Source organism: Eubalaena glacialis, chromosome 17 (assembly GCF_028564815.1).
Source record: "Eubalaena glacialis isolate mEubGla1 chromosome 17, mEubGla1.1.hap2.+ XY, whole genome shotgun sequence".
Classification (NCBI taxonomy): domain Eukaryota; kingdom Metazoa; phylum Chordata; class Mammalia; order Artiodactyla; family Balaenidae; genus Eubalaena; species Eubalaena glacialis.
The window spans coordinates 2,364,825-2,378,160 of NC_083732.1; the positions used below are offsets into that span (position 1 = coordinate 2,364,825).

Genomic DNA, 13,336 nt, shown 5'->3' on the forward strand with positions numbered 1-13,336 from the left:
TGCGTGTAAGACAGCCCGCTAGTTGCTACAAATCTGGGGAGGGAGGGAAAGTTACCAAAAATCCAGATATCTCTCCGTCTGAAACTGTACCCTATGTATAGTTTTTCCCCTCACCGCACTGAGAGTGTCGCTGAAGTATAAATGCCGCCCTCATTTTGCCGCCACGCATCCCCGGGACCCCGCTAAGGAGCACGCACTGGGCGGGCAGGCTGGGGCGGATGGATGGTGCGTCCCCGGCGTGGCAGGTGCGCGGCCGAGGCCGGGACCGTGAGGACACAGCGCCACCTGCAGGAGGGAAGGGGCATAACCACGCCTCAGAGGGCCGTCCGGCCAGCGCGACCGAGGAACAGGAGCTGGGGGTCGTCACCGTGTCACAGTGGGAGACAGCCATGCGGGCAGCGTCCGTGTCCACACTCAGCCTGCTGAGCCAAGAGCGTGTAAACCTCTGCCTGACACATGGTAGCTAAGGCTGCAGCCCCGTCCGGAAGTGATGTGAGCAACGGTGTCCCGGCCGGTGAGCGAAGCTTCCGTTTCTGGGACAGGCACCTCGACTACCTGTTTTCATGCCCCTCCCTCCCACCTTCCCCCGCCAGGTCTATTTCTGCCGCTACTCAGCTGTCCCTGCTGCCACCAAGGTCTGCGCCTCCAAACGCACAGCACGCCCTGCTCATCAGTCTTTCCCGACACAACCGAACGGAAACCGTGCCCGCCGGTTAAGGGCCCTGTGAAGACAGGGCTGCCGATGACCCCACGACAAAGCCTCACCCACCACGCGACCCCCCGGCCCCCCCTATGCTGACGACGCCCCAGCGTGTCCCTCCGGGTCGGACCTGCATTGCCAGCTGCCTGCCAGGCGTCCCCCGGGGGTCCCCTGGGCCCCTCCGGCCCAGCCTGGCACGGGTGCCCCGCACGGCCCTTCCGGGGCCTGACCCAGGGCTCAGCGCTGCTGTGGACTCGGCTGACCGCCCTCTTCCAGCCCCTGCCCACCCAGGGTCGCTGGGGCTCCTACCCCACTGCTCTGTCCCCACTGCACTTGCCTTCATTCTGACTATGCTTTTAACTAATTTCTTTACCTGCCTCTCACTTTGGACGCATGCAGACACGCCACCAAACGGCCACCAAAGAATGTGTATAAATCTGGTTCAATCGCTTCTCAGCACCTCCTTAGCGACGAGACCCCTCAGCACAGGCCCGCCGCGACCTGGGTCTCCGCGGCCCTCCCGCCTTGGAGAAGGCGGCTCTGTAAGCCTCTCACCCACCAGCCTTTCATGCCTCCGCGCCTGGCCTCACGGGTCCCCTCGTGCTCCCATCTGCTTGCTGTGCCCCCCCAACCTGCTTTCCACCCTCGAGTTCCAGTCTGCACCCGGCGAACGCTCACTCCTCCAAGAGGGTCACCTGAACAGTAACAAGAGCAAACCCCTCTGTGTCACTTACTGTCTGCCAGGCACTGGCCCGGCCACCTTATATAAACCACCCTGTTTACTCCTTACAGCAAGTCTGTGGGGAGCTACTATCTTCATGCCCTGGAGACGTTACGGTCCAGGGCTCAGGACAGGTGTCTAAGTGGCCTCTAGTTTTCTGCACGTAAACACCTAACGTGGGCCGCGTGGTAGTCACTGCTAACTAACCGTGGTGGTTAGTAGTACACACAGGCCCCCCACGATCCTTCCAACCTGCAGGTAGAAGCAGAAGCCTCCACGGGGAGGGGTGACGAGATCGCACAGAGTGGGAAGCCAGAGGGGAGAAACAGAGGCTGCCCTGACCTGGCTTTGAAGGGAGAGGCCATCAGGAAAGGAGCGCAGAACAGGCAGCACACGTAGAGGCTGGGAGCACGGATCTGGACCCGGACTCCCGCTCACTAGCCGTCTGACCTTGGCCGAGGAGCTAAAGCACTGGGTGCCCCGCTCGTGCGTCTGATCTGGTGGTGGCGTGCAAGGTGGCTGGGAAAAGGGAAACACCAGGAGCCGCTGCACTGTTACAACCATGAATGGATTAAAATGCTAATAAAAAAGGCTACTGGACGCATCCTTAAGTTATTTAGATAACTGCCCTGGGACTGAAAGTGACAGACCCTCCCAGGCTTCTTGCCACTAAGGAAAGGACCTGGTGTCAAAAAGACATAAATGATTTCACTTAAGGATGTAACAAACAAAATGAAGGCCGAAGGGATACCCCGAAGTACTACTTAAAACAACACAATTTGAAAACATACAGCCCTCCAATAATAAATGTTTAACATTAATCATAATACATCCATATGGCTAATAATACAGAACCATTAATTGTGTTATCAAAGAAGGTTTAACCATAATTCAAAAGAGTCATGCACCACGATGTTCACTGCAGCACTATTTACAATAGCCAGGACACGGAAGCAACCTAAGTGTCCATCGACAGATGAATGGATAAAGAAGATGTGACACATATATACAATGGAATATTACTCGGCCATAAAAAAGAAATGAAACTGAGTTATCTGTAGTGAGGTGGATGGACCTAGAGTCTGTCATACAGAGTGAAGTAAATCAGAAAGAGAAAAACAAATACTGTATGCTAACACATATATATGGTATTTTTTAAAAAAAAAAAAGGTTCTGAAGAACCTAGGGGCAGGACAGGAATAAAGACGCAGACATAGAGAATGGACTTGAGGACACAGGGAAGGGGAAGGGTAAGCTGGGGCGAAGTGAGAGAGTAACATGGACATATATACACTACCAAATGTAAAACAGATAGCTAGTGGGAAGCAGCCGCATAGCACAGGGAGATCAGCTCGGTGTTTTGTGACCACCTAGAGGGGTGGGATAGGGAAGGTGGGAGGGAGACGCAAGAGGAAGGGGATATGGGGACATATGTATATGTATAGCTGATTCACTTTGTTATACAGCAGAAACTAACCCACCATTGTAAAGCAATTATACTCCAATAAAGATGTTTAAAGAAAAAAAAAAAAAGGTTTAATGTTACTGTGGAAGCAGAATAGTGGCCTCCCAAAGTGTTCATGCACTGATCCCAGAACCTGGGGTATGGTGTTTCCTTACATGACAGATGGGACTCTGCAGGTGTGATTAAGGGTAAGGACTTTGGTTATCTGGGTGGGACAAATCCAACCATAGGAGTCCTTAAAAATGGAAAAGGAAGGAAGAGTCCATGGGGAGATGTGACAGAAGAGCGAGCAGAGACTAGGGTCTGAGAGGGACAGACCCCGCCTCTGCTGGCTTTGAAGGTGGAGGCCGGAAGCCCCAGGCCGAGGGGTGCAGCGGCCTCTAGAGGCCGGGATGGGCCTTCAGCTTACAGTCCTACAGCCGCAAGGAGCTGGATTCAGCTGAAACCCAACCGAGCAGGAACAATTCTCCCCTAGAGCATCCAGAGAAGCAGGAGCCCTGCCAACACCTTAACAGTAGACAGGTGAGACCACCCCGCAATTCTGACCACAGATCTGTAAAAAACTGAATGCGTGTGGGGGTGTGGTCTAGACTGCTAAGTTCGCGGCAGTTTGTTACGGCAGCACTAGGACACTAATGCAGCTAAAAACATTATAAACATGAAGGTTAAAACAAAGCCCAACCTAAGACTGCACATACCCTTTATCCTCACTCACATCGCATCACATCCATCGCAGGTGCACATGTGCACAGCAGGATCGGAAAGAACTACGTGAGAGCAAAAGTGTTCTTCAAAGTTCTGGATTTGGGGCATTTTAACTGCCCTCTTTAGCTGTTACAGCCATCACTGTGGTCCTCTCTTCCGCACCCTTGACTCGGATCCTGTGGGCCCTGCCCCGGGTCCGCGCTGGAGAGACTTGCTGCGCCACGGCGGCCCGGTGGGCGAAGGCCCCGCTCCCCGTGCGTCCTCGTCTGGACTCCTGGACAGCACGAAGGGGCTCGCCGCGCCTTAGACCCGACCACGCAGCCTTCTGGACCACCTTCTCCAGGTTCCTGCAGTCCCCCGCGTTGCTGAGCCTCCCCTCGGTTTCCTTCTGTCTCTGGATCCCCAGGCGTCTGAGTGAGTTAGGAGCCGGCACGGATCTCCACTCCCTTCCGTCTTCACCCCCCTAGTCACCGCGTCCACAGTGACGGTCCCCGGACGCCGAGCGCCCATCGGGGCCTCTGTCCTGAGCTCCAAGCACACACCCGGCGGCCGCCCTGTCTCCCCTCCGACCTCCGACAGGCGCCCCCGTGAAGCCCTGAGTGAAGGCCGCCCTGCGGCCAGGTGTGCACCCCGGCACCACGGGCATCCTGGCTGGCACAGCCTTCGTGGTGCGAGCGCGCTGTGTGAGCAGCGACCCAGGCTGCCGCCTGTTCCGGGGCTGCGGCAACCTGCCCCCAGCGGTGAGATGGAAAAGGCCCCCGGCGTGTCCAAGGGCCTCCTTCTTCTCTTATCTCCCCCCCGCTGGCTGTGCAGCGACGCACGAGACACTGACTTCGAACTCTCTCTCTTCTTTACCTTTCTGACAGCGTCACTTACCTCCCAGCTAATGCCAGACTTAATGCCACGAAGTGTCCTCAGCAGGTGGCCACGAGGACCCTGACCCGGGTGCGGGGCTCTTACCATCGCTGCCGTCTGAGCAGGAGTGGAGGGTAAAGCCTTGGTTTTTGTTCCTTGAGGGTTTTTTTTTTTTTAACTTCTCCTTTGTCGAGTCGTTGGATTATGAGTTCCCTTTCTCACCTGAGCCATTTCTTTAGTTTCGTGTCACTCGAAATGTAACGTGTACGTGATGACACAGGAGGAAGGAAGAGGACAGAAGGTCCGTGAGTACACACGCTCTCTGGGACAAAACTGTGAGCGGAGCCGTAAAAGAAAGAGACTGGGAAGGAGGGGAGATAAAAGTGAAGGAGACTCGGGGAGGCTCCAGAGGAAGAGTTGCCATGCGATCCCGAGCCCAGAGAGGGGCGGTGCCTGGGGTCAGTGTGGGTTGTCAAGGCCTATCGTTTGTTAAATAACTCAAGTCTTCGTTTGAAGAATCATTAAGTGCATTTACTGTTTAAGTTTTGGATTTTTTTTTCTTGACAACATACCACGTATTTTATGAGACCTGCGTGGGCTGGCCCAACGTAAATACTCTCTGCAACACAAAGCAGAACTGGAGGGTCCAGGCCGCAGAGGCTTCCGTGCAGTGACATCAGGAAGGGACATGAGTATGGGAAAGTGACACCAGCGGCCGGGGCATCGGGGAGGGCAGAGAAACACGTGAGAGGTCACATGGTCATGGTTTCTATTTCTGCAGGACCTGAACCCAAATATTTATAATAATTCACTTAAAACCTAAGCCTCACTGTTTACTTGACTGGAAGCCGGCACAGCTTCTCTGCAGATAAAGGTAGTCTACGGACAAAAAGGTTTATGAACTACAGGTGACGATTGTTAGGAAAGGGCTGGAGACAAAAAAGGAAACCTAAACCCAATAAGACTGGCGAGCATCTCTAGCTGTGTGACACCTTTAAGGTGGAGAGAGTGACTCTAAACCCCAACTGCTGCTAGACTCTTCCAGGGAGCGTGAGAGGAGGCCGCCGCCGCCAGCGTCCTCCTCCTGAGCCTCTGATGCCCTGGGGGACCCGGGTGGGGGGGGGGGAGGCGGGGCAGACATGCTATTTCTATGAGCTCGCCGGCTGATTCCAACAGGCTGCCAGGCTGGGTGTCCTGTGGTTCGGGAACACGCCCGAGCTCATTGCAGGGCAGATGAAAGTTTTAACCTGAGAACATTAATCCACAAACTGCCCTCTTAAAACATGTCAGAAAAAGAAATTCAATCAAAAACGCAAACGCAGATGAAGTGGCAGCGATTCTGTTTACAGAATGACTTCCAAACCTACTCAGACCCCTGAATCATTTTACCTTCCAGACATCGCTTGAAGTCCGACCAAGGCCTTCCTTCCCTCTGATCCCCGCCGAGCATAAGCCCCTGTATGCAGGCACAGGGACCGGAGACAGGAGATGCTCCATCCCCGGCACTGACCCGGCTCTCAGTGTGAGAGTCTGGGCCTCCCCTGGGAGACCTCAGAGAGCCCAAGGATATCAGAGAATGTCTACGTTCCTAACATACACTTCCTATTGAAGAACAAACTTGGACATTTTCAAAGTCAGGTTACTCTTTATGTCGTACAGATTTTATCTGGGATGGTACAGAGAGGGAAAAGTCCTCAAAGCCTCCTTTTCAGGCAGTGCCCAAAGAGGGCTCGCCAGAGTGAAACTCCTGCTGGGGCATGTCAGCGAGGAAAAGGGATGAAGCTGTGGGGTGGGCTGAATGATGCCCCTGACAGGCAGCCAATCCTGCCCCCAGGTGGGATGCTCTGGGTCTTAACCACAGGGGATATGGTACCACTGCTTTCCCATCCAACGTATCTCAGACAGGATCACAAAGCCAGTTGGAAAGACACAATTGAATAATGGAAGAACAAAACTATTCCTAGAGAGGTGCTTAGAAACTGAATTTTAATGATGCTCAGGAAATAAGATCAAATATGCAGTCCCCACAGATGCACACTAGCCCCCAGGTGCCTCAGGTCCCAGGAAAGCTGCCTGATTGCTCTACCCAAGGTACACGCGATGTTACCCGCTGAGGATGTGATATGATTTTACCCACATTATTAATGCAACTAAAATGTTCTACTAAAAATAACCCATTTTATTCTGCCTGGTCTGAATACATGTATGGTGTGTTTGTGTTTGGTGACAGACGCCCCAACAAATTGATCCATAGATTCAATGTAATTCCAATCAGAATCTCAGAGGGCTTTGACTGGGGGTGAGGGAGGGGTTTAAAATGAACGAGCTAATTCTAAAATGCATACGGGAATGCAAACTATTTCTTAAAAGAAAAAGTTGGAGACATTTTACTTTTTGACTTCAAGACTTACTATCAGCCGCTATATAAGATGACACAGATTTAGCAAATGAAAATGGGAATGAGGGTATATTCAGAGAAATATCTGTTAAGTATTAATGAGATATTTATATTTGTCCTTTTTGGTCAGCTTTGTTGAGGTATGATTTACGTACAATAACTATTCACCAGTTTTAAGTATATAAAGAAATTAGTTGTGATCAGTATGTCTTTTAACCAGCACCACAACTATGACAAGAAATAGTTCCATGACCCCAAATAATACCCTCACATCCTCTGCAGCCAATCCTACCCCCGCCCACCCCTGGCCCCAGGAAACCACTGATCTGCTCTCCACTGCTACAGTTCACTCATATATTCTTTTGTTCCAGTCAAAATTTTTAGATTTTCAAAGTATCTATAAATTCAAAAGTATCATGCTAAGTATGCCATTCCTTGTAACATTAGGTTCTTAAAGAATTTTAATTAGGTTTCTGAAAAAGAAAATAAGATGCTTAAATAAAACCTTTGAAATATTAACTTTGTAATTAGGGGATGTTTCATGTTTAAAATTTTTTTTTAGCATTTACAGCCAGTTATGGCTTATCTTAAGAAATAAAATTAGAAGGTCCTTTAAGATAAACTAGACAAGATCAAGGTCAAAGAAATAAAGTTAATGATACTTTTGTATCACTGGCTAAATTTAATTTTGTATTTAAAAACACACCATTTAAAAATTAGCTGTTTCTTCAAAGAAGTTGTGCAGAAAGTAATTACTGAAATAATTATCACAAAATAATGATAAGAATGGTAACAAATATAATAAGTATTTAAGTATTATTACTGCAGGATTTACTCTTGCCAAGTGCTTCACAGAGTCATTCAGGTAAATCACCATTATTATCTCCATTTAAAAAACAACAAAAGAAAACTAAGGTTTAGAATTTTTCAATGAGAAGCTCAAGACTAAATAGCTAAGAAGTGCCACACATTTTCGGTCAGATCAAACTGAGTTCAGTCTGATTTCTTACACCTTCCACAATTGCAGTAGGTGATGGATAAGACATTTATATTTAGGATACGGAGCTACACAAAACAACTTAACACAAGTATGAAAGCCTGCTATTATCCAATAAAGATGCTCCAGATCAAATATCCCACTTAGAAATAAGTAAATATCTAAAGAAAAGGAACAGGAAGAAATATAAAGTTATGCACTGAAGAGGAAATGCAGGTTAAAAGATAATGACTGACTAAAATGAATAACAACCCTTCTAGTTCAGTGGTCCTATGAGGAATGTGGCTATGAGGTATCATTTCCACAGAAGAGATTTCTGGTGCCCTACTAAGGAGACAAGAAAGGACAAAGGGAAATTCATTGGCAACGAAAAATATAATCAGTGAAAATATGTCTACTGTATCAGTGGAATGAAGACTGGAAAGCAGGTTGACAGACTAATAAGACAAGAAATATTAAACTGTGCTTTCAAAGAACACACCAGCCACTCATGCTCTGATACGTGGAAGCATTAGCACCCTCTGTGTCGTCTGTACTTTGGAGACACCACCTGCCTTACTGGTGGTGTTCAGCTATACACAGAGCAGAAAGTTATACCGAAGGCAACGGTCTTTACGTTCGGTGAGATTCACTGTATCCTCACAGGTTTGTGCATTTTAATATACGCTCTCCTAATACGTGATCATTCTGTTTTCCTACATAAAAATTCAATGGTTATAACTCTTATAAAGATAATTACTCTTCCCTGCACCATCTACACAGTCACTATAAGAACAAATTATGCTGAATAAATAACTATGCCTTTTTTAATAACTTTTTAAAAATTTATTTATTTTATTTTATTTTATTTATTTATTTTTGGCTGTGTTGGGTCTTCGTTGCTGCACGCAGGCTTTCTCTAGTTGCGGCGAGCGGGGGCTATTCTCCATTGCCATGCGCGGGCTTCTCATTGCAGTGGTTTCTCCTGTTGTGGAGCACGGGCTCTAGGTGCGCGGGCTTCAATAGTTGTGGCATGTGGGCTCAGTAGTTGTGGTGCACGGGCTTAGTTGCTCCATGGCATGTGGGATCTTCCCAGACCAGGGATCGAACCCATATCCCCTGCACTGGTAGGTGGATTCTTAACCACTGCGCCACCAGGGAAGTCCCTAACTATGCCTTATTAATGCTTAAAATAACACTCTTGTGTTTTAGTCTAAGCCTTTGTTGGGTTTAATTACAAAATTTCTCTTTATGTAACCAACATGTAGAAAATGACATCATGTAGCATAAAAAAATCATTTATTCTTGAAGCAGAATGTGGTTTGACACTATTTTGTATAGTAGATCGCTAGGCTTTATTCACCTAGAATAACTGAAACTTTGTACCCTTTGGTTAGTAATACCTCCCCATTTTCTTCTCTCCCAGCCTCTGGCAATCACTATTCTGTGCTACTCTGTGCTTCTATAAGTTTGACTATTTTAAATTCCTCATATAAGTGATATCATGTAGTATTTGTCCTTCTGTATCTGGCTTATTTCACTTAGCATAATGTCCTCCAAATTCAGCCATGTTGTCAGAAATGGCAGGATTTCCTTCTTTTCAAGCTTGAATAATATTTCATTGTATGTACATACCACATTTGCTTTATCCACACATCTGTCAGTAGACAGATTGCTTCCATGTCTTGGCTATTGTGAATAAAGCTGCAATGAACCTGGGAGTGTAGGTATCTTTTCAAGATTCTGATTTCAATTCCTTTGGATAAACACCCAAAAGTGGGATTGCTGGATCATAAGGAAGTTCTATGTTTAATTTTTTGAGGAACCTCCATACTGGCTGCACCAATTTCCATTCCTATCAACAGTGCATGAGGGTTCCCTTTTCTCTACATCCTCACAACATTTATCTCTCCCTTCCTCCCTCCCTCCCTTTCTTTCTTTTTCTTTCTTTCTTCCTTCCTTTCTTTCCTTCCTTCCTTTCTCCTTTCCTTCCTTCCCTTCCTTCCTTCTTTCTCTTTCTTTCTTTCCTTCCTTCCTTCTTTCTTTTTTTTTTTTTTTAATAATAGCCATACTAACTGGTATGAAGTGACTTCTCATTGTGATTTCAGTTTGCATTTCCCTGATGATTAGTGATGTTGAGCATCTTTTCATGTACTTGTTGGCCATTTGTAGATTTCATGTTGTATTCTTATTAATAATAATCATCATAATCATAAAGAAGGCAGGAGGGGGCTTCCCTGGTGGCGCAGTGGTTGAGAGTCTGCCTGCCAATGCAGGGGACACGGGTTCGAGCCCTGGTCTGGGAGGATCCCACATGCCGCGGAGCAACTAGGCCCGTGAGCCACAACTACTGAGCCTGCGCATCTGGAGCCTGTGCTCCGCAACAAGAGAGGCCGCGATAGTGAGAGGCCCGCGCACCGTGATGAAGAGTGGCCCCCACTTGCCACAACTAGAGAAAGCCCTCGCAAAAAAAAAAAAAAAAAAAAAAGAAGGCAGGAGGAACCTTTTGGAGTTGATGGGTATGTTTACGGCACAAGTTGTGATGATGGTTTCATGGGTATATGCTTATCTCCAAACCCATCAGTTCGTACACATTAAATATGCACAGGCTCCTGTTTGTCAATCATAACTCAGGAAAGTGCTTTTTAAAAAAGTATGTGGTTTGCCAAATTTTCAATTGACAGAAAGATTTTTTTAAAAAGGAATTAGACTAATAAATCCTTCTTCAATATTTCTTCCTCATTTCCCATGCCCATTTGGGGGAGTCAAAGACTGTGTTATGAGGACCACAGGCATACCAAAAGGTGTATTTTATACTAATTGTGAACAACTATGTCAGCAGCAGAATTAGCAATAAATGCTTTACTATTTGCAAGGCTATGCAAACATCTATCATGCAGCTCCGCCCTCCTCAAAAAGGAACTAGATCCAGAAAGGATATATACAATAAGAATCATTAAAAGAAAGGCAGTGTAAATAGATCTTAATGAAAAAATGTCTTGGGCATTTCAAGTTCTACTTTAGTTTTGTAGAGAAAACTACAAAAATAAACTACTCTGAAATAAAATTGACTTTCAGAGCTATAATTAAAATTATGAAAAATTCCAAGGATTAGAGACTACATTTTTGGATACCAAAAATCTTCTTTGAATAGTGATTCACAAGCGCATGGAATCATGCTTTAAAAATAGAAAGCAAAATTGCCTGTTTCCATGGCTTTAAACATTAGCCATTACTCAATATTCGTAAGACCAGTAATTATTATCAGAATATAAAGCACTTGCTGATGAGAAGTATTTGCAATTTAAATGGAAATTACAACTTTTCACTTGCAAATTTTTATAAACCATCTGTAAATATATTTGCTGAAAAACACATCACAGTGATAAGAGTTTTGTTTGTTGTTGTTGTTATTAAAAAATTTATACTTAACTTGTTTTTGTGATGATTCTGCAGTATAGTAAAAATTACCTAAAACATTACACAATTCAAAATAAAAGGAAAAGACGAAGAAAACACTTTGCTTCAGGGATGGCTTATGTAAAAGAAAATTAATAAGGGGGAAAGTAGAAGCAGTAATAATTTTAAAAAATATATTTGATGATTGATCATATTTTAATACTATAAACTAACCCTTTGGCCTTCTAGGAAAGAAAAATCCAGATTTCTTGAGGCATGTTTGTTATAGAATGACGGCAAATAGTTTTCTTTTGAAATTAAGAGGCCACATTGAAGACAGAAACAAAGTTAGGAATCAAAGCCTTCTGGTATTTATTAGTCCTATTAATTAAAAATCAAAGAGCATTCTACTTATATTGGAAGAATTAACATTGTTAAAATGGCTATACTACCCAAAGCAAACTACAGATTTAATGTAATCCCTATCAAATTACCCATGACGTTCACAGAACTAGAACAAATAATCCAAAAATTTATATGGAACCATAAAACACCCAGAACTGCCAAAGCAAGCCTGAGGAAAAAGAACAAAGCAGGGGCATAACCCTCCCAGATTTCAGACAATACTACAAAGCTACAGATATCAAAACAGCATGGTATTGGTGCAAAAACAAACATATGGATCAATGGAATAGAATAGAGAGCCCAGAAATAAACCCACACACCTACAGTCAATCTTCAACAAAGGAGGCAAGAATATACAATGGAGAAAAGACAGTCTCTTCAGCAAGTGGTGCTGGGAAAGTTGAACAGCTGCAGGTAAATCAATGAAGTGAGAACACACCCTCACACCATGCGCAAAAACAAACTCAAAAGGGCTTAAAGACTTAAATATAAGACAAGAAACCATAAAATTCCTAGTAGAGAACATAGGCAAAACATTCTCTGACATAAATTGTAGCAATGTTTTCTTAGGTCAGTTTCCCAAGGCAATAGATATAAATAAAAAATAAACAAATGGGACCTAATCAAACCTTTTAAGCTTTTGCACAGCAAAGGAAACCATAAACAAAATGAAAAGACAACCTACATACTGGAAGGAAATATTTGCAAACAATGCAACCGACAAGGGCTTAATTTCCAAAATATACACACAGTTCATGCAGTTCAGTATCAAAAAAAACACAAACAACCCAATCAAAAAATGGGCAGAGGATTTGAATAGACATTTCTTCAAAGAAGACATACAGATGGCCAAAAAGCACATAAAAAGATGCTCAACAGTGCTAATTATTAGAGAAACACAAATCAAAACTACAATGAGGTACCACCTCATTGTAGCCAGTCAGGATGGCCATCATTAAAAAATCTACAAATAATAAATGCTGGAGAGGGTTGGAGAAAAGGGAACCCTCCTACACTGTTGGTGGGAGTGTAAATTGGTGCAGAGAACACCACGGAGAACAGTACGGAGGGTCCTTAAAAAACTAAAAATAGAACTACCATATCATCCAGCAATCCCACTCCTGGGCATATATACAGAGCAAACTCTAATTCAAAAAGATACATGCACCTCAATGTTCATTGCAGCACTATTTACGATAGCCAAGACATGGAAGTAACCTAAATGTCCATTGACAGATGAGTGGATAAAGAAGATGTGGTGTATACACACACACACACACACACACACACACACTGGAATATTACTCAGCCATAAAAAAGAATGAAATAATGCCATTTGCAGCAACATGGCTGGACCTAGAGATTATCATAGTAAGTGAAGTATGTCAGACAGAGAAAGACAAATATCATATATCACTTATATGTGGAATCTAAAATATGATACAAATGAATTTATTTACAAAACAGAAACAGACTCACAGGCATAGAAAACAAACTTATGGTTACCAAAGGGGAAAAGGGATGGGAGAGGCATAGATTAGGAGTTTGGGATTAGCAGATACAAACTAGCATACATAAAATAGATAAATAAGGTTCTACTGTATAGCACAGGGAACTATATTTAATATCCTGTAATAAACCATGATGGAAAAGAATATATATATATATATATATATATATATACACATATATATATATATATACACACCCAC

General features: G+C 44.9%; 1 long non-coding RNA gene across 3 annotated transcripts in view; it reads right to left on the reverse strand.

The window, feature by feature from the left end:
* Window positions 1–13,336, reverse strand: part of LOC133077133 (uncharacterized) — a 308,335-nt gene that overhangs the window by 216,907 nt on the left and 78,092 nt on the right. The window lies entirely within an intron of this gene.